The sequence below is a fragment of the Aplidium turbinatum genome, chromosome 2 (genome assembly GCF_918807975.1).
Source record: "Aplidium turbinatum chromosome 2, kaAplTurb1.1, whole genome shotgun sequence".
Taxonomy (NCBI): domain Eukaryota; kingdom Metazoa; phylum Chordata; class Ascidiacea; order Aplousobranchia; family Polyclinidae; genus Aplidium; species Aplidium turbinatum.
This window is the reverse complement of record NC_137473.1, coordinates 11,619,273-11,641,751: the sequence shown is the minus strand read 5'-3', so window position 1 is coordinate 11,641,751 and position 22,479 is coordinate 11,619,273.

Genomic DNA, 22,479 nt, shown 5'->3' with positions numbered 1-22,479 from the left:
CCAATGGTATCCAAACTTTTTTGAGGTTCAGCGCAACAAAGAATTCCGAGATCTACCGCGGCACATTGCCTTTCTACGTCATTGTTTTTTAAGTTACTTGGTAGAGCTAACTTGATAAAAATTACTTAAGCTGTATTTTAATCAATCATGCAAACAAAATCATTTACATTCACTGCAATATGAGCAGTGATGACAGGGTGTATAGGCTACTCCTGTCCATGTCAACTCGCTTTCATTGCAATAATTGTTGCTATAACTTACTGCCGATCAACTGTCGCCCAACAAGTCAAACACTTGCAACTTTCTTGCGGCATACAGTTTGGAAAGCGTTGGATTAGAGCCTCTAATCGTTAGACTAACCCTGAGGACTGAGATGAAACTTTGTATTGAATTAACAACCAGCAGTGACTTATAGATTCCTCAATGTTTCATGACAAACTAAAAGCGTTGCGATGTTTTTTGACTTTACCAATCTAATTTCACAACTTTGCATAGGAATAGAGGGTGGGATTTCCATATTTGTCAATGCACAATCCCTGACAGCTTGCCTCAGTCGCGTTGACTAATTTTTGCGTGCCAAACACGTTTATCATCGTATAAATTTAGGATACTCCCAAAGCACATTACCGACATCGCTTTCTGTAAAAGGAAGAAAAATGAAAAACAATAGAAAAACTGCAAGAATCTTTTCAGCTAAACCAGTGGTTCTCAACCGGGGGTCCGCGGACCCCAAGGGGTCCGTGAAGCGATTTCAGGGGGTCCGTGAAAGTTTCCTAGTTTTAGGCATGATTGATAAATTATAAAATTAAAAAATTGTTTGTGGTTTTTTTATGTATTAGCCTACAGTGATTCTCAAACTGTAAGTCGCAACGCACTGCACTCGCAACGCACATGTCGTTTGAAAATGCAAAAGACATGGCATAAAAGTTTGGTTTCTTAACTAAAAATATCATATAAATGACTTCAACCTTTTAACCCATTTATGCCTAGCGTCCTATATGTAGGACATCTAATCAAATCAAAATTTTTCTTCGCACGTTCAGTTTTTAGATTTAGATGAAGTCAAAATACGTTTATGAGTGTTTTTGCAGCATATATCACAACTTTTTTTGAAAATTGCTTGTTTTGTTGAGACTTGACATCATTTTCAATTTTCCCGATTTTGCTAAATCTGAAATTTTGAAGATGCATGTCGAATTATATCAATAAATCCGCATATGCAAATAAGCTTCTAAAAATATTTATCATTGTCTTTATTCGTTATGTATCAACATATTTTACAGCAAATGTTTAAATTTAATTGGCAGCAAAATTTTCGAGAAAATTGGTTCAAAAGATTGGTGTCCTATATATAGGTCACCAGGCACACGTGTTAGCAAAATGAAGCAAAAGCGACAATCGATTCCCACGCATCAAGTGGTATCAAACACCGATTCCCTATGATTTCTACTCTGTACAACAAAGTAGTTGTGTTTGTTTTTAGAACAATAACATAATTATCGTAATTTACTGAAATTTTTGATAACTTTTTAGTTTTCTCTTTGCGTTTTTACATGGAGGGCATCTTGACATAAGCGAATTCGGCCTCAAAGCGATTTCGATCCGCTAAATGACTCATTTCAGTGATGTGTTGCTTTGCTAATTTTCATCTTCGTATTTTGTGAACTTTCGTTTCAATAAAATGCTCGATGGCAAGAGATTTCCCATTTATCACTTTGAGCGATAACGATTAGGCCTACGCATTACGCACAAGAAACTTGCGAAATTTGATAGCGGATTTGCCTATAGCGTCCTATATGTAGGACGGTCTTTTTCTCGTCCGGTACTAACATAATTAAAAAAAAATTAATTGTGAAATGTTTTTTAGGTCATGATTATGCAATACTTAAATTTTCAAAAAATTTTTTTAAGTATTTTCACTTTCGGCACAAATGGGTTAATAAGGTTATGTTGGCTATGTTTAACTTAATTCTTTTGAGACAGCAGATTGTTGATCAATGATTAACTTGGAAATGCAAGCTTTGGTCAGAAGTCTATTCCCACTCAAAGTTTTGCAATGACTGTGATTATCACGAATTAATATTGATTACAAATGAAAAAAAGGAGAAATTCTTTGTAACAGTCGCAAATATCCTATTGAATTTTGATAAAATTTATAGAAGCTTATCAAATGAGCATATAAATTACAGATTTTTGATCCTGTGTGCCAACATAATATAAGTCATAACATAATTTCGTCAATCTCATCGTTGCGAATTCAGCAAACTCTTCTAAGTGTGTTGCTTCGAAACTTATGTGACATGATTCCATAAAGAGACGCAGTATACCAAAATTTAAAATAAGTTAGAAATTTTTAGGGGTCCGCGACTGCTTCGAAGGCACCAAAAAGGGTCCACCAAGACAAAAAGGTTGAGAACCACTGAGCTAAACAATGACATTTATGACAAAAAAAATAGCACAGAATTATTTTGTATCACGCTCCAAAAAAATTATGCTGTTTATAAACAATACTCTCTCTCTCTCTCTCTCTCTCTCTCTCTACGCACATTTTTCCGAAGATCTCATGTTTTCAACAAGCTTTACTTTTTCAAAAACACATAAAAATCCCTCTTGGCACATCTTTTGAGTTGCACTGAAGAGCTAAAATTTCTTTCATTGTTGCAACAGCCAACTTATTTCTTGTCCATTGACTCTGCATCAGTAAAAAAAAAACACTGAAAGTTTGGTTGTGAGGGCCACAGCCAAGAAACATTGGAAAAACAATTCTTAGTGGTGTTGAAGATCATTTGACTGTTGAAAGTAGGCTACTTGCACGATTTTTATGCGTTGACAAAGCAGAAAATTCTTCATCATTGATGTGACATGCCACAAACGACATTAGATTGTAAGCTTGGTGGAAATATTTTGCTTGTCTAAATGCATGTCTTCACCTATCATAAACTCTACATAAATTTCAACAGCATTCCAACTTGGTAGGTCTATCTCACTTAAAGACATTGATTGGTTGAGCGGCTGACTTTATGAACGAAGAAACTTTAAGATCAAGCGGTGCCTGTTCGACTCTCGGGGTGCGCGCTTGAGCTACGCATATCAAGGACCGCTCTCTATTCAGCAGCGTCCAACGAATGGAATATCTCACAGACAACAAGACTTTAACAAAAGAAAACTTTCCTTTGTCAAACTCGGTGACCGGGCCTGCACCAGTGGTTCAAAGCCTTTACTTTTACAAGTATGCGAAGCTGCCAGGATGAAGATAAACCTATTTTAAATGAAGATAAACCTAAACCTACTTTAGGCTGCCCCCAAGCTCATTACAAGAGCGGGAAAACTGAATTGTTTTTCCGATACGTTTTTTTCTCACTCCCAGCATGTCTAGATGTAACTTTATAACAATAGTAACAATAACACAAAGTAGCTTTGATTACACCAGGCAAAGAAACGAATGAGTTCATGATTATGTGATAAGCTCTTTTGTGATATTGGGATAAATTCAACGTTACCTAACATCAAAATGACCAGAAAGCAATCTGTGGAACTCTTCTGGTGTTTTTGGAATATCAGACCTAAAAAGAAATTTGATCTTTGTAAGAGCCAAAAGTTATTGTCATTGTAAATAGGTTACAACTTCATTGTAGAAGAAAGTTGTAGACAATATTTCTTACATTTTGTTTTACATGCCATTACTGAAATAGCAGGCTGCAATCGATTGCAATCTTCCATTCCCAGACAGCGAACCAATCGTGTTTTTTTTTACATAAATTCGACGTTGGATCAATGTAACAACGGTTGATTTGCTGTCTGGGTTTACATATCGTATCTCACATTAAGCGAAATTCAACATTTCAAGAGGGCTAAGCCTATATCATAGTTCGTTATTAATGTTATTAATACATTAATAATAAGGATGAAAATTGTAGATTGAGCAATTGTACGCGTATAAAACCTTATAAGACTGAGGTCTTTTGTATCGCGAGGTCTTCTGTCAGGTTTTGTGAATTTCTTGTCTTGCATGATTAACATTTAATTAATAATGTTTTTAACTGAAAACTACAAGTAACCGAGCACGTTTTGTTTGTTTGTTAACTATTTATTAAACTTCTGCTTGTTCGTTCACTAATTACTGTATGACTGCTATAAAAGATAATATTCCTGATAAATAATCAACCAAACTTTTCAATACCCTATTCCAGGGGTCACTAACCTTTTTTGCATGCGGGCCACTTTGGCTCTTAGGAGAGCTGTGGCGGGCCGCACTAACAAAATTTTAGGTGGGTTGACTCTTATGCTAGAAAAGAACGCATTTCGTACCCAGTATCCAGCGTTACATGTTGTTAATATTTATCTTAGAATACCGCAGCAACAAAATTAGTCGAACAACGCTACTGCCAGGCCAAACTCCTTTAACAACACTTTTGACTGCTTTAACATTGCCTAATAAACGAGGCCACTTGTTTTGCGCACTTATAGCGAGGCGAGCAGTTTCATCAAAATATTCATCCCCAAGCAAGAGTGGTGTTGTTACTAATTCGCTTCACAAAGAATATCTTGCCATTAACAGTTTAAGTAAACATGGAAATGTTTGACACTTTGCAATACACCTGCAAACATATCAGCGAAAAATAAGCTCCAATAACAGGGAGAAAAAAAACAGGCACCATGAAACAAACGCTTGTGGAAATCACCAAAAAAACGTTTCTATCGTAACTCATGAACAGTGTTCCCTCTCAAAAAGCAATAAGTTGGTTTTTCATCTTTTTTGTGAGAGTCTATAAAACCGTCTTTCCGTGATTATTACACAAATGTCACTTGCGTGCTTATTAGCATGGCAAGAATTGTTGATTAACAACATTTTGCAGTAGGCTACTAAGTTAAATATTTTCATAAAATCAGAAAAAGTTTTTAAATTTATATATAATACTTTTCTAATTTATTATAAATTGAGTTGGCACAGCGACCTATTTTGCGAACAAAAACTTGAATAAAGGAACACTGCTCGTGAAACCCAATAACGGTGAAACACACATTAGTATTTACAGGGCATTTACAAACTTAAAATAAGCAACCCTATGCTCACAGACATTTTCGAAATTCGAAAACAGACGTTTTAATCAACCACTGGGACAGTGTGGCTGGACATCGCATTGGAATAACTGTAAACGACCCCTACCTAGAACTACACTCTGATTGGTCGGTCGGTGGAATCGTATGCAAAGCGAAAATATGCTTCCAGAAAAGTATTTTTTGTCTTCATGCTGTTTAACTTCTCAAGAAAAGTATTTTTGGTAATACTTGTGCGCTGATACTTTCCGCGGGCCGCACATAACAGCGTGGCGAGCGACATGCGGCCCGCGGGCCGCCAGTTGGTGACCCCTGCCCTATTCTATTGCAGCCCGGATTGACACGCTGAAGGGCATGCAAACTTGTTTTGGCTAAACATTTGATGGAATACTTTCAGGAAGACAGAAGGAATGGTTTCCTTGCCTTCGTCCACTCAACCTAAATTTTCAACTACTTGGTGAAAACCTGGACAGCCTATTGCAAAAAACTCATCTATTATGCTTGAACAATCTCCCTGCTTTATATAAACGAAAATGAAAAACTGTTATCCTTTGAAGAAAAGCTATAAGTTTTTGATAAAAAATCATAAAAATATCCAAGGTTCATTTTTTTCCAGGAACTTTGAAAACGTTGCTGTAGATACCTTAACACCTTGCGGGTAATGAAAAAAATGACAGCACAGCCTTTCATCTTCTTATCGCAAGTAATGCAATAGTAGCGGGGATATACTATTTTACCACCTCAAATGCTTTCGACACGTTATAAAAGCTAACAAATACGACCAAAATTGAGCAATCACACCAGAATCATTGTTCATCTTTGTGAACTGCAAATAAAGCTCAGCTTTTGTTCTCGTCAGCCATTGTGACAAATACAAAGTAAGGCCTCACGTTGTGTAACTATGCTTTGTATTGTTGCGAAAGAGATTACACGTTTCGAGTCAGACTTAGAATGCTATAAGACTAATTGGCGTATTCCATCCCAATTTTTACCGAGAATTAACTTGCAAAAACCGCATCGACTGGCATGGTAGGCCTACAACAGGCCCAATGATTAGCTGCGTTGCCTCAGCGCACAACTTTTTGCACCAAGAAACGCAAAATCAAGAAGCCCTGGTTCGCCTCTCGAAGTGTGCGCTTGAGCGACGCCTTTCACGGACAGCTCTCCATTCAGCAGCACCTCTATAGGTCTATGGTCTATAGACTCCTAGAGGATTGAATAATTCACAGACAACAACACTTTAACAAGCGAAACCTTCACTCTGTCAATCTTGGTGACCGGGCCTGCGCCGTGGTTCAAAAGATTCTACAAGTATGAGAAATGCCAGGATTTAGGTCTCAAAGATGCTTTCTGAGTTTGAGAATAAAGATTCTTATGAAAAACTGAAAATGTTGTGACTTCTCAATTTTAAAATAGATGGACAAAGCAAGTAGTTTAATTCGTTGCTTTATCATTGATCACGTAAGAGGAAATTCAAATACTTTACCAGTCCTGTTGCACATTTTCGTGTTATTTTTTACAACTTTTACTGCTTGATAAGTTTGAAATTTGTTTTCTTAGTATACCACTTGCAATAACAATCATTTCCAATAGGCATCATGCTATCACTTGTTATAAAGGTACAATTTTTAAGTGTTACAAAATTTTGTAACAATGCAAAAAATGTGTTGGCTAATATGTGCAATTGTGCATGCTACAATATTTGGTGGCATTACATACCATCTAACAAACCTGTTACATCTCACTTATAATCTTTTTCTTGCGTTTGAGGTTGCGGTATCTGGTTTTAGCCATTCGCTTGAAAAACTTGACTTACTTACACGAGGAGGTTGACAACTCAAGTCCCTCAAATATAATCACGAATGATTTTTGATTTTATATCTACAGCTGTTTCAAGTTTAATTTCCCAAGCTGGTAGGCTACTTAAGGATATGACCACGTGGATGTACTTAGGTGACTTGTATTCCCAATTAATGGTTCACTACAATTTTAACACCGCAGGTTACTGTATATGTATTTTTTTTCTTCAATCTTTAACTTTTCGTGTTGTGATAAATTGAAATCCAAGCTTTCCTCAATCAAAGATGTTATAGCCTACAAGAGTAAACAGAATAAAGAAAAAATCAAACCAACTTTATTTTTCTCATATTTTGTTTGGTTTCTACTGCAAAGTTATTATCTAATGCGAAAATCAATGTCATTCTCTTCACAGTATATAGCCTACATAGTTTGGATGTTTTTTTGTATTTTTTGTCAGTGTTTGAATAGAGTCCAAAATACCTCACCAGTTGATTTAATTTGCATCGAATAATCGACAATAACTCGATGTGGACTTGATAAAAAACATCTAATTAATTATTTAGAGAGTTTATTTGCAGACTCTAGGGTTTTATCTCATGTAAAGAACAAATCCACAACATATTTAAGTTAAAGGATATTAATCATGCACATGTTGGAGAGTACAAGTTTGAGTGGCCTACATCATAACTGTGTCTGCTTTTGATATGTACGGGCGTAGGTAGAGGTTTTTGGGTCAACACAGCTAAACTATGGACTTCTAAGGACATTCCTGAGTTCAAAACAGTTCAGCGTTTAGTCATCCAGACTTTGTTGAAAGCATAACTTGAAGACAACTTTATTTTTTTAATATATCATCATGAAAGAAGAACACGAAGATCTCTGCTTATGATGTCGCTTTCTTGAAAATCGTGCCGGTAGCAGACAGTTAGCAACATTTTCATCAATTTTCAAAATAATTATTTAGCCAACCTTTGTGACACAGCAGTACTGTATATCGGAACAGTGAAAACAGTCACTTGCTGAGCATCAAGTGCATCCCAGGCCTCATGTACTGTGATACATACGACGACAAACATGTGTTCGAGATGTTCCTCCCGCCCAAGCAATCAAGTAAACTTCTGTCCAACAATACATAATGTTGTCATAAACTACAGACACATGCTAATGTTATGTTGTATATCAGCTAAAGACAATCAAATACACTTATTCTCACCAAAGTAATTTTGTGATTTATTAGTTTAGCATCAGTTAAAGGTATGAAAGTCTCATGAGAACTGCAAAAAATCGTAATCTTACATATTCAAACATCGAAAAAAAATTATACATTTTATTTCCAACCTAACACGACAAGTTACAGTGGGTTTAACTTGCAATTTTAATAAACGCCCACATTTCACTTCTGTGAAGGCATTGTTGTTCAAATTTCTTTATCTTTAAGTTATAAAGTTTCTGTAAGTATCTCAGCAGTGAAACTGGAATGCATTACGCAAACTACAAGCCTTCTATGTAGGCTGTTATTTGTTGGTGGCGTCACTACTTTTAGTACGTTTCCTACATAGTCAGTTCAAGTTTCTAAAAATACAAACCGCGTGAAAGTACCAGCGAATATTTTAATTATTTACACATTCTAAAGTGCAGATAACGCTGATACTGGAAAGAATCGATAGAAACGGCTGAGAGAAGTCACTTGCACCTTTGGGATGAGTTTGAGGTACGATATGATCTCGGATTACACTGAGATGCTTCTGAAGCAGCTAATCTTGGTCTGATTAATTGTATAGAAGACACGCAGGGATTTTGTTTGATTTTGTAAATGTAGGATGATATGATCGGTCTGATTTTTATCGTGTGCTTCTGCAAAACAGTTAATTTAAAGCTGTTTGAAATTAATTTGTTTCTTGAAACAAAAAAAAAGATTCTTTGCAAAAAATTAATTCAAGGCGAAATCAAGATAACTAAATTTACGTCAAACAAAGCAGCTTATCTGCAAAATTTTGATAGATTAATCAAATTAATCAAGTGTGGTGCCACTGAACAGACCGCAGACGATGTCACCCACCACTGCGTAACCCACTGGCCTCCATGCGGTGTGCATGGTCTGAATGTCCTGGACGACGAGACTGTTGAGTGGCTGATGATTTCCTGCCCTCCAATCTAGCCTGGAAAGATTTGCTCATACGCCGATGATGATCAAATTGCAAAATAAATTTGTGCTGAGCATTCGAAAGCTTGAAGAGGTGGCAAAGCATTGCGTTTCGTTTTCAAATTAAAACGAAATGACTTTTTTAAATAAAACGGAAGGAATCCAAGATTAACAATTTTAAATCGAAATGAATAATTTTTTTTCAAACAACCCAAGTTATTTTACATTCAGATTTAAAAAAAAAAAAAAACTAAACTGATTTCCTTCTTTCGTTTTAATCGTTATAGCTTGGTGTGATGGTTTGGTAAAAATAAATACATTAACATTGATATGCAAAGTAAATATCAATAAGGCACTGTTGGCAACACAGTAGAGTTACCCATATTTTTAATTTGACTACAATTTTGACTATTTGCTGTTCCATGGCACTTTTGTTTCTCACTGCGTATCAAATATTTATGCCTCTGACGAGGTTGATGGTAAAAGGGTTTCTAAAGGCTTTTGAATTCAAGCGTCTCAGATGATGCGAGAAGTTTAATTGGAGAAAATGCACGCGCCATATTGCATTTTTTTCCAACTCTTCTTTTGTCTGTGTGAAAGATGGAGCTTTAAAATGTTTGTAAAATGCTTTCGGAGAGAACTTGATTCTTACGGTAACATAATTTTAATGATCGTAGGTTACTTTCTGAAGGATTGAATGGTGTCGATTTGTAAAACACGTTTTTCGTGGTTGGTTAATGATGTAATGTTGGAGATGGACTAAGTTAGTGCTTTGAGCTTGAAAATGTAAGTAAGAACTTTAGCAGAAGTTTATGAAGATTGAATTGTTGCCCACGTAAGTGTACTTTTGAGTGTAAATCTAAAAAAATACACACTAGCGAAGATCATGGTAAACACTAGCTAATTGCAGTTCAAGTGAGGCTGCAAACCAAAAACTAACTAAACGAACAAAATTAAAAACTAATTTAAAACTTGCAAGCGCTATGGTAACGTCCTAACTGAAGTCATTCCCAGGCTTATGTTTGGTAGTTGAAGGTTTGGACAAGGTAATGTAGGAAAAATTGAAGGCTAGCGTGCCCAAGGCAAAGATTAACCTACTTAAACCAACAAACCGACAAAACTAACACCAACAGAAAATCTTGGAAACTTTTCATGCAAGAGGCAGCCAATGCTTGGAATCAAGTGTGACAATAAAAGAAGAAGTATAGAAAGATACACCATTTGTGTCGTTTATGCATAAGCTATCATCCAGTGTATTGAAACGACATGGTTCGAGTGGTGATCTTTAACGTTGATATAACGTTTCAAGACTCGTAAAGGAGTTTTCACCATTTCACCACTTATCTGGTATATCTTGGCAATTGAGATAGCAATCTGATGGTAGTTATAGAGAATGCAAATCTCATCATGCTGTAGCCTATCAGTGGTGCTGAGCAACAGACCACTAGTTTACGAATTTCACTGTGATTTTTGTTTGGGAAATGTTTCCAACTTCAAAATCCTGGGTGACTTGGAATTTCAGCACAAATCTTATCATTCTCCTGTCATATTTGCGATGTCACCACAATGAACCATTGATCAGTTTATAAAATGAGATTGGGTCCAAATAGATACAAAACTATAGAAATATGGCCAAGTACGTTGTTTTTATTCTACGTGCATATGTCACACTCAAGAACTTGACGTTATTCCGTAAAGTTTCTCGGCCTGAAATAGTTGTGGTGTTTTGTTGACTATACGGGACAGACTGTCTTCTGGTTTTGAAATGGACAATGTCTTCACATCAGTAGTGAGTGTATGTTGTTTTCTTTTTGTAACAGATCAACGTTTTTCTTTCTCTTTTTTTTACCAACAAGTCGCAAAAATTACAGAAGGTTCAAAAATTAGTCGGTTAAACTTTTTACGAAGAGGAATGGTTTCAAAGTTTGATTTTTATGATTATAAATCTTATTATTTTAGCATACTTTAAATTAGGAATTTCCCTAATTTAAATTAGCAAACATGGTGAAACCATTTGCTTAGAATTTAACACGGCAGGGATTAGGTTCAGAGCAAAAGTTTGACTGACATGGTTGTCTAACACAAGATTCTTCTTTAGATGACTGTCAATGTCAAGACTCACTTTGTGTTTCTGGTTGTTGAAACAGTGCACATGCCCCTCACATTAAATCTTCTCAATATCATCAGTCGATTTATTTTATCAGGGGTGCACCACAAGAAAAGAAAAAAACTCAAGTGTATCCAAACAGGAGCTTTAAAAATGTGGTTAAACAAACAAAATAAAGAAATTGTGATCTATATATAATATATTCATCTATTGTAGCATAGTACCATTTATTGGTTCCTCTGAGAAATTGCTAAGAGAAAACATTTTAAATTATTTAAAAGAATCATTCAAAGATGGTGTTTAGATCTCTTGTGTAATGTAAAGCAATGAAAATATTCCGATCTTTTTGGTAGTCATATGTTTAAAAGTTCTTTGAATAATTTAATGCATTAGTTCCTTCATCTTTAATTGATAATAAAGACCTTACAAGTCCATAACCATTCACTGCTTACTTGCATTTTGTAATTGGCAATTGTGGAAGTGTATTTATGACTACCGTTAAAATTATTGTACATTGAGTAATGAGTATTGGCTTAATTTTAACCAGAGTAAACCGAAATAAACCGTATCTCAGAGTAAACCAAAGCAAATTGTCGTCTCTTATATTGGATTCATTCAGGTCCAAAATTGACTATCGCTTCAGAATACTTATGCGTAGGATGATTCGTTGCGTATGGTGTAGAACGCTTTATTTTTACTGGCTTTTATACTATATTGCTGGTATCTAAACCTGACGAGGCAAGAGTGAACATCAAAGATATGCCCTTCAGAAGTGTGCAGTTGTATTCAGAATGATCTCTGAACAAAAAGCGGTTTTGGAATATGTTGCCTATTGAAACATCTCTTAAGCAAACCGTACCACAATTTTAATTGATTTGCATTTAAACGTCAATGTAAACTACATAAGGAATAAAACTATTTTTTTTTGACTTGCAAATATTACATCAAAACGTTTTCTTCTGATACAGCATTGTCGTTGTACACGACATTGATTTTTTTTCAAACAATTAGTGGAAATTTCCGAACCGTTACACAATATTTAGCTAATTTACGAATGTTGTTTTCAAGTCGATATTTTTAATTAAAAATGTCAAAAACTTTTATCTACCCCATTTACTGAAAAGCGATTTGTTGTGACAAATTGATTTTTTTGAAACGCATAGACTTGGCTTACACATATTGTATTTTTAAAAGGTTTAATTGTATGTAGGCCTAGTATCATTAAATGCTTTAAAAATGAAATGATTCATTGACCAGTTCAGTAAAAATTAAAAACAAAAAACTTTGTAAAAAAATAAACTAAAATTCCAATCATTTGAAGTAGCCGAATAACTTTCTAACTAGTAAGTTGAACCTGCTGTGCATGCGACTTTAACCAATACGAACGCTGCTGCGAGAAAAAATCGATGGCGATTTTAAATTTATGTGCTTAATCAATCACCATATCGACACAAGTATTCTCTTGAGGGAGCCAACTTTGATTGCCATCATCAGTGCAGGCTACTTTAGAAGTCACGAGAATTACCTGCATAGCCAATGGTCTTTATATGGACAAAAGCATGTCATGTGCAGACAGATAAAAAATAGATAGAAAAATTATTCGTTTTGTAAATTAAGTCATGGCTATCTAGAGATGAGCTCTGATTTGACATATTTGAAACAGTTTGCTAGATATTCCTAAAGGCCACATTTTCTCATCTTTTGCTGTGTGGCGACGTTGTAACAGCTTAAATCACACAGGGAAGGTGGCTAAAGGATGAAATAACGCAAAATTCAAAAAACTCCATCAGACTGTTAGCAAGTGGCTAACTGTCTGACTGATAGTTTTTGAAATCTCTCACCTGCAAAGCCTGGAGCTAGTAGGACCCGTTGTGTCACTTTGAAGAGGCAGTAATAGATGAGAAAATATTATTTAATACATTGTATTTGTCAGTCAGACTGTCAGCAACAATCGGCCAAAAACATTTTACAAGCAAAATGTAGATATATGATTTCATTTTATTTTGAAAAAAATACATGGAAGAAGAAACTAGTTAAAACCTGGAAATTTGTTCAAAGCTTGTTCAAGCTTGCACATTGAGGATGTTACAAAATTAAGATTAGGAAATATAAACTTAAGATTTCCGGTGCCTACTACAAACTCTTGCGTTCCCAATTGCTACATACAGATGCAAACGAAGCTTGGACCTGCAAAATACGCGACAATTAAAAGCTAAAAAGTTTTGAAATGTATTTTCACAAGAGACTATTGGATTATTACGCATTAGCTGGATGGAAAAACAAAAACAAATAAATTCGTTTCCAAACATATAGACCATAATTGGAATCTGATTGACAACATCGGTCTGAGAAAACTACGATGCTTTGGAAACAATGCAAAGCAACTCATGGGAAAATGTACAGTAATGTTGACTGGGATGGTAGAAGGCAAATGAACAAAAGAATGACAAAAAATAAATTACGGTATTTTGACAATAATTACAGAACTGAAAAGCATGCTATAATTAATATTAAAAACAAAAAACAGAACAAGACAAAGGGAGTTCATAAAGGAGGTAACAGATGATCAATCTGTTGAAGGAAGGAGCATGGCAGAAGACTGGTCTCTATTAAGCGGAACTTTTTCCGTTTAACAGTATTTCAACTAAAGCTAAAACGCTTCCTCGGTCAAGTGTGGCAAGAATGGAAGGCGGCAGGCCATTGTACAGTGCACAAACTGCACATGTTTCAAACATTGGGCCATGTCGCTTAAAGCCTCTTAGTGTTTAAAACAGCTTCAACAATTCGGAGATTATACTTTCGACCTGGCTTGCCACCAGGCGCAGATTTATGGGGGGGCCCAGGGGGCCCGGCCCCCCCCGAAATTTTGTGAAAAATTGTATGTTTCCGTATCAAATGGTTTGATATGCTTCTAAACAGCTGATATTAGTCCCTCGGCATCACAATTGATGAAAATGGTTGTTTTAATGTCTATTTTCTAGCATATCGTATATGTCGTAGTATCATTGTTCACATCTGTTTAGCTTTTTCTTTCTTTTTAATTGATTTTCAAATTTTCTGGCCCACCCCAAAAAAAACTCTTAGATTCGCGCCTGCTTGCCACCATTGGTTTAGGGTAGGCTCTTAAGACTTTCAGATTAAGAAAAGTGCTAGCATTCACTTTATGAAAAACTTATCAGTCAAGTCCAGGAGATCTGCGTCGAAGACTAACGTTTTCACCGCCATCAATCAATAGCTACGACAAAGCTCGTTTTACCTACTTGTTTCTTTTCTGTTAGATCTTCTGAAATGAAAGACTCGTGCATTTAGTCAGCTTAATCGATTGTGAAAGGCTGCAAAACGTTCACAGTTTTATCTTTAAAAGCTATCACAGTGGCCTGTTTTCAACAATACCACTTACACTAATATGTCATGCACCATTGTCAGTCATACACTGATATCTCCAACTAGTCTTACACGCTGTAGACCTTATCAAAACAAATTTTGTTTCTTGCAGACCAGAAAGAAACGTCAATGAGCGTATCAATGTATAGGTAGTTCTACCCAGACAACAAAATCCATCATTTTTACATTGATTCAACGTCTGCAGACGTTGAATCAATGTAAAAATGACGGATTTTGCTGTCTGGGTAGGCCTACCGTATGTGTTATCGCGGATACTTACAAAACACTTCTATTGAGGATATAGACCTACGAACTGTAGCAAACTATTTCAGTTTGGTTTCAAAGTACGAGAAGCAGAGATTCAATCAAAGTTTGAATTTCGCAGAGAGAGAAGAAAAAGTTTCACACAGGAGGCCTACTCAACTTTTCTTTCAATGTGCGATTTAAAACAGCGTCTATCCAGTAGGCCATCAACTTAGGAAGTTGGCAATGACAGATCAATTGCCGTTTTAACGTATAGGCTATCTAATAATAGGATACTTAAAAATCAAGTAGGTTACGTGTATTACAAGGTGGAATAAACTTGAGGTATGCGCTGTTGGAGAGTGTTGTAGAATGAAAAGTTGGAGTGTGGTGAAATTAACAGAAAATCGGAAAAACTGAAACAACTTAGACTTGAGAGGTTGCACTTGATACACAACTTTATGAACTATCATAAGTATGGAGCTAGTGAAGGCTAAACAACACGAAATCTATCTTCGGCTAAACCTTTTTAGTATAAAGCAGGTTGTAGCGTACTGTTAGGCCTAATTTGCATTCGTCAGTGGGGTTCTTAAGCTGGCATTTGTTAGGTGGAAAAACCTAATCTCTGAATGTGATTTATCACGTGAAAATCGATTTGGCGATGCAGTCAGTGGGACCTTCAATCTGTTCCAATGGGATCTGTGATAGCAGGCTCTCGGCTGAATCTCAGAAAAAATTGTCATGGGCTGGAATTATGTGAACTGATTTTATTAGTTTCACGTTTTACACAAAGTTTTGTTTCAAATTTGCATTTTATTTCGCATGTTTAGGGTTTACAGCAGCATGGTTTTGTGCCCACTGCTTTGCCACGCAAAAGAATAAAAAGTAATCATTTTTTGGTTTGGCCCTTGAGAAAAGCAGTCGTGTATGATTGACGAAATGTAGAAATAAACGAGGATTATCGCTTGTTTACACCAAAAGAACCTTAAGAAGCAAACGAGATGATAAGAATATTCGTAATGGTTTGATTGCATTGTGGATTCAGACAATACTGCCGCCTACCCTAATTTTCTTTGAAGGTTTGTGAAAGCGCCTACTTAGCACGAATGGGTTGCAATTTTGTTTTAGTGGAGATGAAAGATAATATATAAAAATTTGAGTTTAATGATTTTGTGCAACCAATCTTAATTTTTTCTGTTTTATACCTTAAAATGAGGAAACTTTATTTAATATGTTTTGTCGAGTTTATTTGCGTAAAACTTTGCAATAGGAAACACTTCTTCATCAAGCGGTGCTTCTCATGCATTCTCTGCTTTAACCGACGGAATTAACAGTTGATCTACTGACCATTTGACAATAGGCTAAGGAAAAATAGTAATAATGGGTCCCAACAGGTGCATAACAAGTTAGGATTGTTTTCACATTTACTAGCCTACACTAAGGATAATTGAATTTTAAAACTGATGAGTGCTTGAAAGCAACCGTTTTCCACAAACCCTGCAACCACTTCGAAAACAATCGGAAAAATCGACATTTTAAACTGATAAAAAGAGGCAAAGATTATCATCAGAAGAATCAAATTCTATACAAAAGCATTGTCACGCAAGTGCTGGTAAGTGCTCGCATGATCGGAATACTACATGTAGCTTATCTGTACTTCATAACATATACATGCGTGCATGCATTATGGATGTAAAAATATGGAGCAATTTAGACCATGGTTTTCAAAGCATATTGTTAAGAAAATTTCTTTGTGGTGAGCTTTTAAATTTTTTTCAACAGCTTGTGCCTTCTGCAGGTTCAAGGCTTCACGGTTTTGCGATTTGACTTTCTGTTATCCACCTGTCTATTCGGATTTTCTTAAGCCTACTCTAACCTATTGCAAATTTTGCTGCAAACTGTGCAAAAACTTCAGATTTATCGTACGTGTCGAAAACGTTTGAGTTTATTTTAATTATGTTATATTTTTGTGTGTAAAAAAGTATGTTAAACCCGCTAAGGTTACTCTGTTTTATTTCTCTATGGTTCAACAAAGCAAACTCTCTACCAAAGCTTTACAATTACAAAATGAAGACTACATCGTACAAGTATATCGCAATCGAGTACGGTAACAGTAAAAAATATAACGGAACTTACAATATAAGTTGCAAGTGATCCTTTCAAGACCCAGAAATAGGCTGCTAAACAGGCTACACACAAATCAAGCCGAATCTGCGGCCACTTACTACTGCGCTTTTTGTATCAACACGAATATTCGTCATTTGTAAGCCGTTTGTGTTTAATTTTTTTCTTCGAGAAGTTTTATGCAACCATTTTGAAACACGAAGTAAACAGAGTATAAAATGCCATTGTAATATGCTAATAATTTTTCCTGCTTTAATACCCCAAAAACGGCAATGAAGTGAAGCAAGCATGCTTGGGTCTAGCTTAACTTTAGATGTAAAACATTTTTGTGAAAGTTACGAATGGTCTTGACCATTCGTGAGATCCACAAAAAGTGCCTTTTCTACGTAGATTTTTGAAAAATTATCACACAGAAAAGTCTTCGCACAAACAAAACGATTTTTCACGAACAAAATATTCGTACGAGGAAAAATATCTCTGTACAAATATTCGTAAGTTTTGTGCGTAACGAAGGTTGTCGTATACCAAATCACGAATGCTCCTGTTCATAAGAAGAGCATAGTATTTGGCCCCGAATTATCTTAACACGTAGACCAGATCTAGACTAAAACACGGCTCTCACAACTCGACATAATTGTCTTTACTAAATGTGATTGCACGAAACATATTGTGTTTTGACTTCGTTCTCATGCTAACAGGCAGCGGTATAGGCCTATAGCCATTGCAAAGCAAGTAGACGACAAGATAACTAAAGATTGTATCACATGCTTATCATTATTATGAACCTTCTATGGAGCTTTAATAAAACAGGGCAGCAATGCTGCCCCAGACAGCAAAACCCGCCATTTTCTGCAGACGTTGAATCAACGTAAAAATGGTAAAATTTGCTGTCTGAGGCATGTTTGTAGCGAATCGATTTCTCTTCTGCTTATTGAAGCAATGTATTAAATTAAATTTTTTCATGCTGTCTTGGAGTTACACAAAGAAATCGATATTTTCTGGTGGCATTCATTAAACCAACAGAATAACGTTAGTTAAGCCACGACGTAAATTCAATATCTAGTTTTGTGCAATTGAAGAAAATTATCATTATCTTGCTCTGTCATTATGCAGTTGATAATTCGAAAGAAAAAAGCAATATTTTATTGTGATAGACCTAATAAAACATTAGGTACTGTTAACTTACCCCAGTTAAAGTGTCTGCTTTTGATAGCTGAACGATGCATATCAGTGTATAGGTGCATTGTGGAAAAACAATAATGTGTTTACATATTTACAAACAGTTTAACCGTGGAACGTTTTCGGCTTTACTAAAGCCCTCATCAGGAATTTGAAAACATTTGTAAGATATACAAGTATCTAGTTATTTAGTCAACCAGCTTCAACTGCATGAATGAAGCGCACTTTGCTTTCGAAGCATCGTCAGCCTCAAAAGTCCGATTGCTTGGTTGCGGTTTTAAAAGCGAAATAAACTAAGAGTTATCTTAAATACAATTGAGGCCTTGTAAACTGATGCTGTTAGCAATGCATTATCTGTGATAGTGCTTGGTTTGGTTTGTAGTGTATTTTTAAAGATCAGGCGTCGCCGCTTGCACCTAACTCAGTCATTCACAGCCAGCTGAGGTGTAAGATAAAACGTAGCCTATGTGGTAACTTAGTCAAATGTTTCAAGTGAGTGATAACCATTTTGTGGTTTGATTAAGCGCTAGCATAACAATAATTCTCTCAAGCGACTTCTTGGACGCACAAACATTTATAAATTTTCTGATAATAATTATTTTGCACCACTGATTAGATTGCAGTAGATTGACTCTGTAGCTGTAGGTCTAATTGTCTTAGACCTATTACGGCTATGGGCTTACTGCCGTGACTCATCGAGGCAGATGTTGATGAGCAGTCTGCTTCAGGCGGAGATGGCGACTCAATATATATTACGGCAAATATTTTGCTTTTCTACTGGGTAGGCCTACTCCACAGATATGCACTGTACCATATAACTGCTGTAGTAGACCTAACTTAGAACTAGAGTAAGTAATACAGCACCGAACTGCAACTACGTTATTAGGCAGCGACCTCTAAAGAAATGATTTGTGTTGGTTTTTGTTTTGATGATTTCAAACATGTGTGTGTCTGCCGCACGTTGGCGTGCTTGGGCTATTAGCGTGCATCATCCTATGCGTCACGTTCCGACATGCAGCTGAGTATAATTTCATATTCCAACCTCTGCAGGCGTTGAATCAATGTAAAAATGACAGGTTTTGCTGTCCGGGTTAATGTTTAAAAGTTAAACACAATCCATTATGGCCATGGATCTACAAATGGCTTTTGTGCATCTACTTTGCCTTTTCACGGTTCAACCATGCAGCAGCCTTTGTTTTGAAATCGTTTCCACAAGTTTGATAAGAATATTTCAGCAGGTTAACTTCAATATTTTTTTATATCAGCATATCAGGCAGTTGGAGAAATGAGCCGCTTTGTTGTTGCAGGAATAGAAGTGTTTTTTTTTTCGCGAATAGAAATGTTTTTAACAACAACAATGTGGTAATTAATAATATTTTTATGATAAAGGTTTTGGTAGAGAGTTAGCTTTGTGGAACCATAGACAGACAAAACAAAGTAACTTTAGCGGATTTAACATGCTTTATTATAAAGAGATATAACATAATTAAAAAATCAACTCAAACGTTTTGATATAATTTGCTCGTAATCATTCTTGTATCACTTGTTCAGTTTGTGCTCTTCAGTCCGGAGTGTCTTTACAGCTTTAGTGCATAGTCAGATTTATCTTATAATTTTAATTTTATGTATATTGCAGATTTAAGTAATTCCTGATGACGACACACGTACGTACGTGTCGAAAACGTTTGAGTTGATTTTTTAATTGTGTTATATCTCTTTGTAATAAAATTATTTTCAAGAGTAAACCACGCGATTTGAAAGTTTAACTGTGGTCTGCAGAGCCTTATGGCACAAAGAAACATACAGTATTGTAGCAGAAATCTTAGTCTCTGTTTGTTAGGCTACACTTGGTGCCCTCATAACAGCTGAAATTTTCTGAAGAAAGGTGATTTATTTATCACCAGTCACCAAATCCATTGTTGCAACCATAGCAATTCTGACAATTTTGTTGCAAATCTATTATTATTTTGCGTTGACCAGATGTAATGTAGACTGTCTTTAAACGTTGATTGTATGTAGGGCTCGTAAATATGCCATTTATTGATCAGATCATTCCTCGGCTCTCCGCAACCGGGTAATTCAATAACTCATTTGCTTTGTCTGCCTTAGGCGCATGTGTGAACGTTGATGGAAAAACAAGGCTGTCCTGGCCATAAACGTTTAGTGATTCTCGTGCTTATTTTTGACCAGTTAAAAGCATAAAGTAAATTAATTAGTTTGGACAACACATTAGAAAAATTTGAGAAAAAAATGACAATTTGCCATATTTCGAAGTTTAAAGTTAAAATGTCGTTGTGGAGCTTTGTAAGTTTGAGTGAATTAAAGTTGTTAGAATGCTCGGAGCCATGTTAATTAGCGCCTGTTGGAAATAACTTTGTCTCCATTATCGCTGGAAGTACAGCAACTTCAATTAGGATTTAATCGTGTAGCAAGGGTAGTTAAATGAGGTGGATTGGTCTGAAAACCTGGAATTTTAAAGTCTAGTTTGCTAGAGTTCATTCCTTAATGTTTAACTAGCAATAGCGCAGCCAAAAGGAGTTTTTGAGTCGAAAGTCTTCCTTTGAGACATATGTGACGATACGATAATTAAATGAATAGAAATAATACTATTATTTAAAATTATGATCCAATTTTGGAACAATGCCTGATTTATTTTTAGCAAACGTGGTTTGGCAGGTTTACACGAGTGCATTCGAATTTGAAATCTTCAAGAGGCATCCCTGGTTTTTTTCCTATTTAAGCACAAATTGATAAAAACAAAAGTGCAATAATTGGAAAAACCCAATCAAAACGTTAAAAATCACGCTACCGGTGACGTGAAAGTTACTCATTCTAATGAGCTCAAACACAATGGTTGAATTTCCGGTTGAGATGCCATTAAAAAATTTTTTATCTGTTTCATAGAAGACAAACGAATTCCCAAAACTGGGAGGCTATGACATGAGTGTAATAAATTCAATGCAGGGGTAAGAACCCATTATTTGTTTTTTAGATGAGGTGATTTAGCTCTAAATTTCATTGCCTAAGCTGACGTTAGTCTATAATTTTTATCAATGGTATCACATTAGTGTTATTATTATTAATAGTTGCAGTAAGGTTTTGTCAACAAAAGCAATAAACGAGTATTAGGTTCTAAAGTGGAGGGATTTGAGTAGGCCTAGTATTTGCTATAGATTTAGCTGAATAGCTTTTAATGACTTAGACCAGGGGTGCATAAAGTCTTTTAGCCACGATGCGCATTTTGCTATTCGTAACTAATATTACATTTTCATTCATTTTTGTCCTTAAAATTCGACCTTAGCTTCAAAGCTGTATGTTGTAGAGAAGGCAGTCACCAAATCTTTCCAGTTAACCAATCAACCCCGCTTAATTGGCCCAAATTTAATCGGACTACCCACTTCATCGGACCATTTATCGCTGGTCTCAAATCTAAATTGATTTTTCCTTGTAATTTTCCTCACTTAATCGGACCATTACTTTGTTTCTGTTTTATGCGGCTATATCACACAGTTATTTGCTTAGTTGGAAGAGAAGGTTCACAACTTCTTTGTTTGCCGATCAATTAAAAAAAAAACTTCTCTTGGTGCAATTAAAATTATCACAGGTCAACAAATTTTAACTATACTTTATAATTAGAGATATAAGTAAGCTTTTCTAGATGAATTTTCGGCGCTGATTCCGAATCTGCGCTCGTTTTTTCTCTAGCACGTCAGAATTCTAAAAATATTTGCATTTTTATACTTTTGATATTTTTATGTGATTTACGTATTTAGTTATGAAAAAATACATTTCTAAAATGCAACTGGTAATCACAATGCATTGTGAAATCCGCTTTGTGTAAGCTTGAGGTCAAAATTGTCACTATTATGTCACATTGCGTTGCATTTCCATCGCTTATAGGACAAATTCAAACAACAGAAATCTGCGTGCGTTCTGTTTCTCTCACGATTATGACATTTTAGCAACGCAAGGTTATATTGATTGACTGAACATTCATTAGAATAATGCTTAATTTGTTCATTATTGCAACAAAAGTTAATGCTTTACTAATGCAACCATCGAAATGTCGTTAAATTAGCTTATAGACCCACTTCGTCTGTCTGATTAGACCTACTCGGTCTTATTAATTAATATATGCAGGTGAAAATTTCATGCTTTAAATTTAATATATAACAGCGCATTACAAAACGCTTGCCAAAATTAAAACAACGGCTATCTGCAATAAAAGTACCTGAATATTTTATGACATGGGTATCTTCTGCTACAGACCTAAGCAAATAGCGTGACTGCTTTTCTGTTGTCTTAACACTGCATAATCTATTTAATACTGTAGCTACTACGACAATTGGGTTCACATGAAAATGAAAACCGCAGCAAAAGCTCATATCGTGGATACGCCCTCAGCTTATGTATCTCAGTGATGAAACTGTTATAGGCTTTG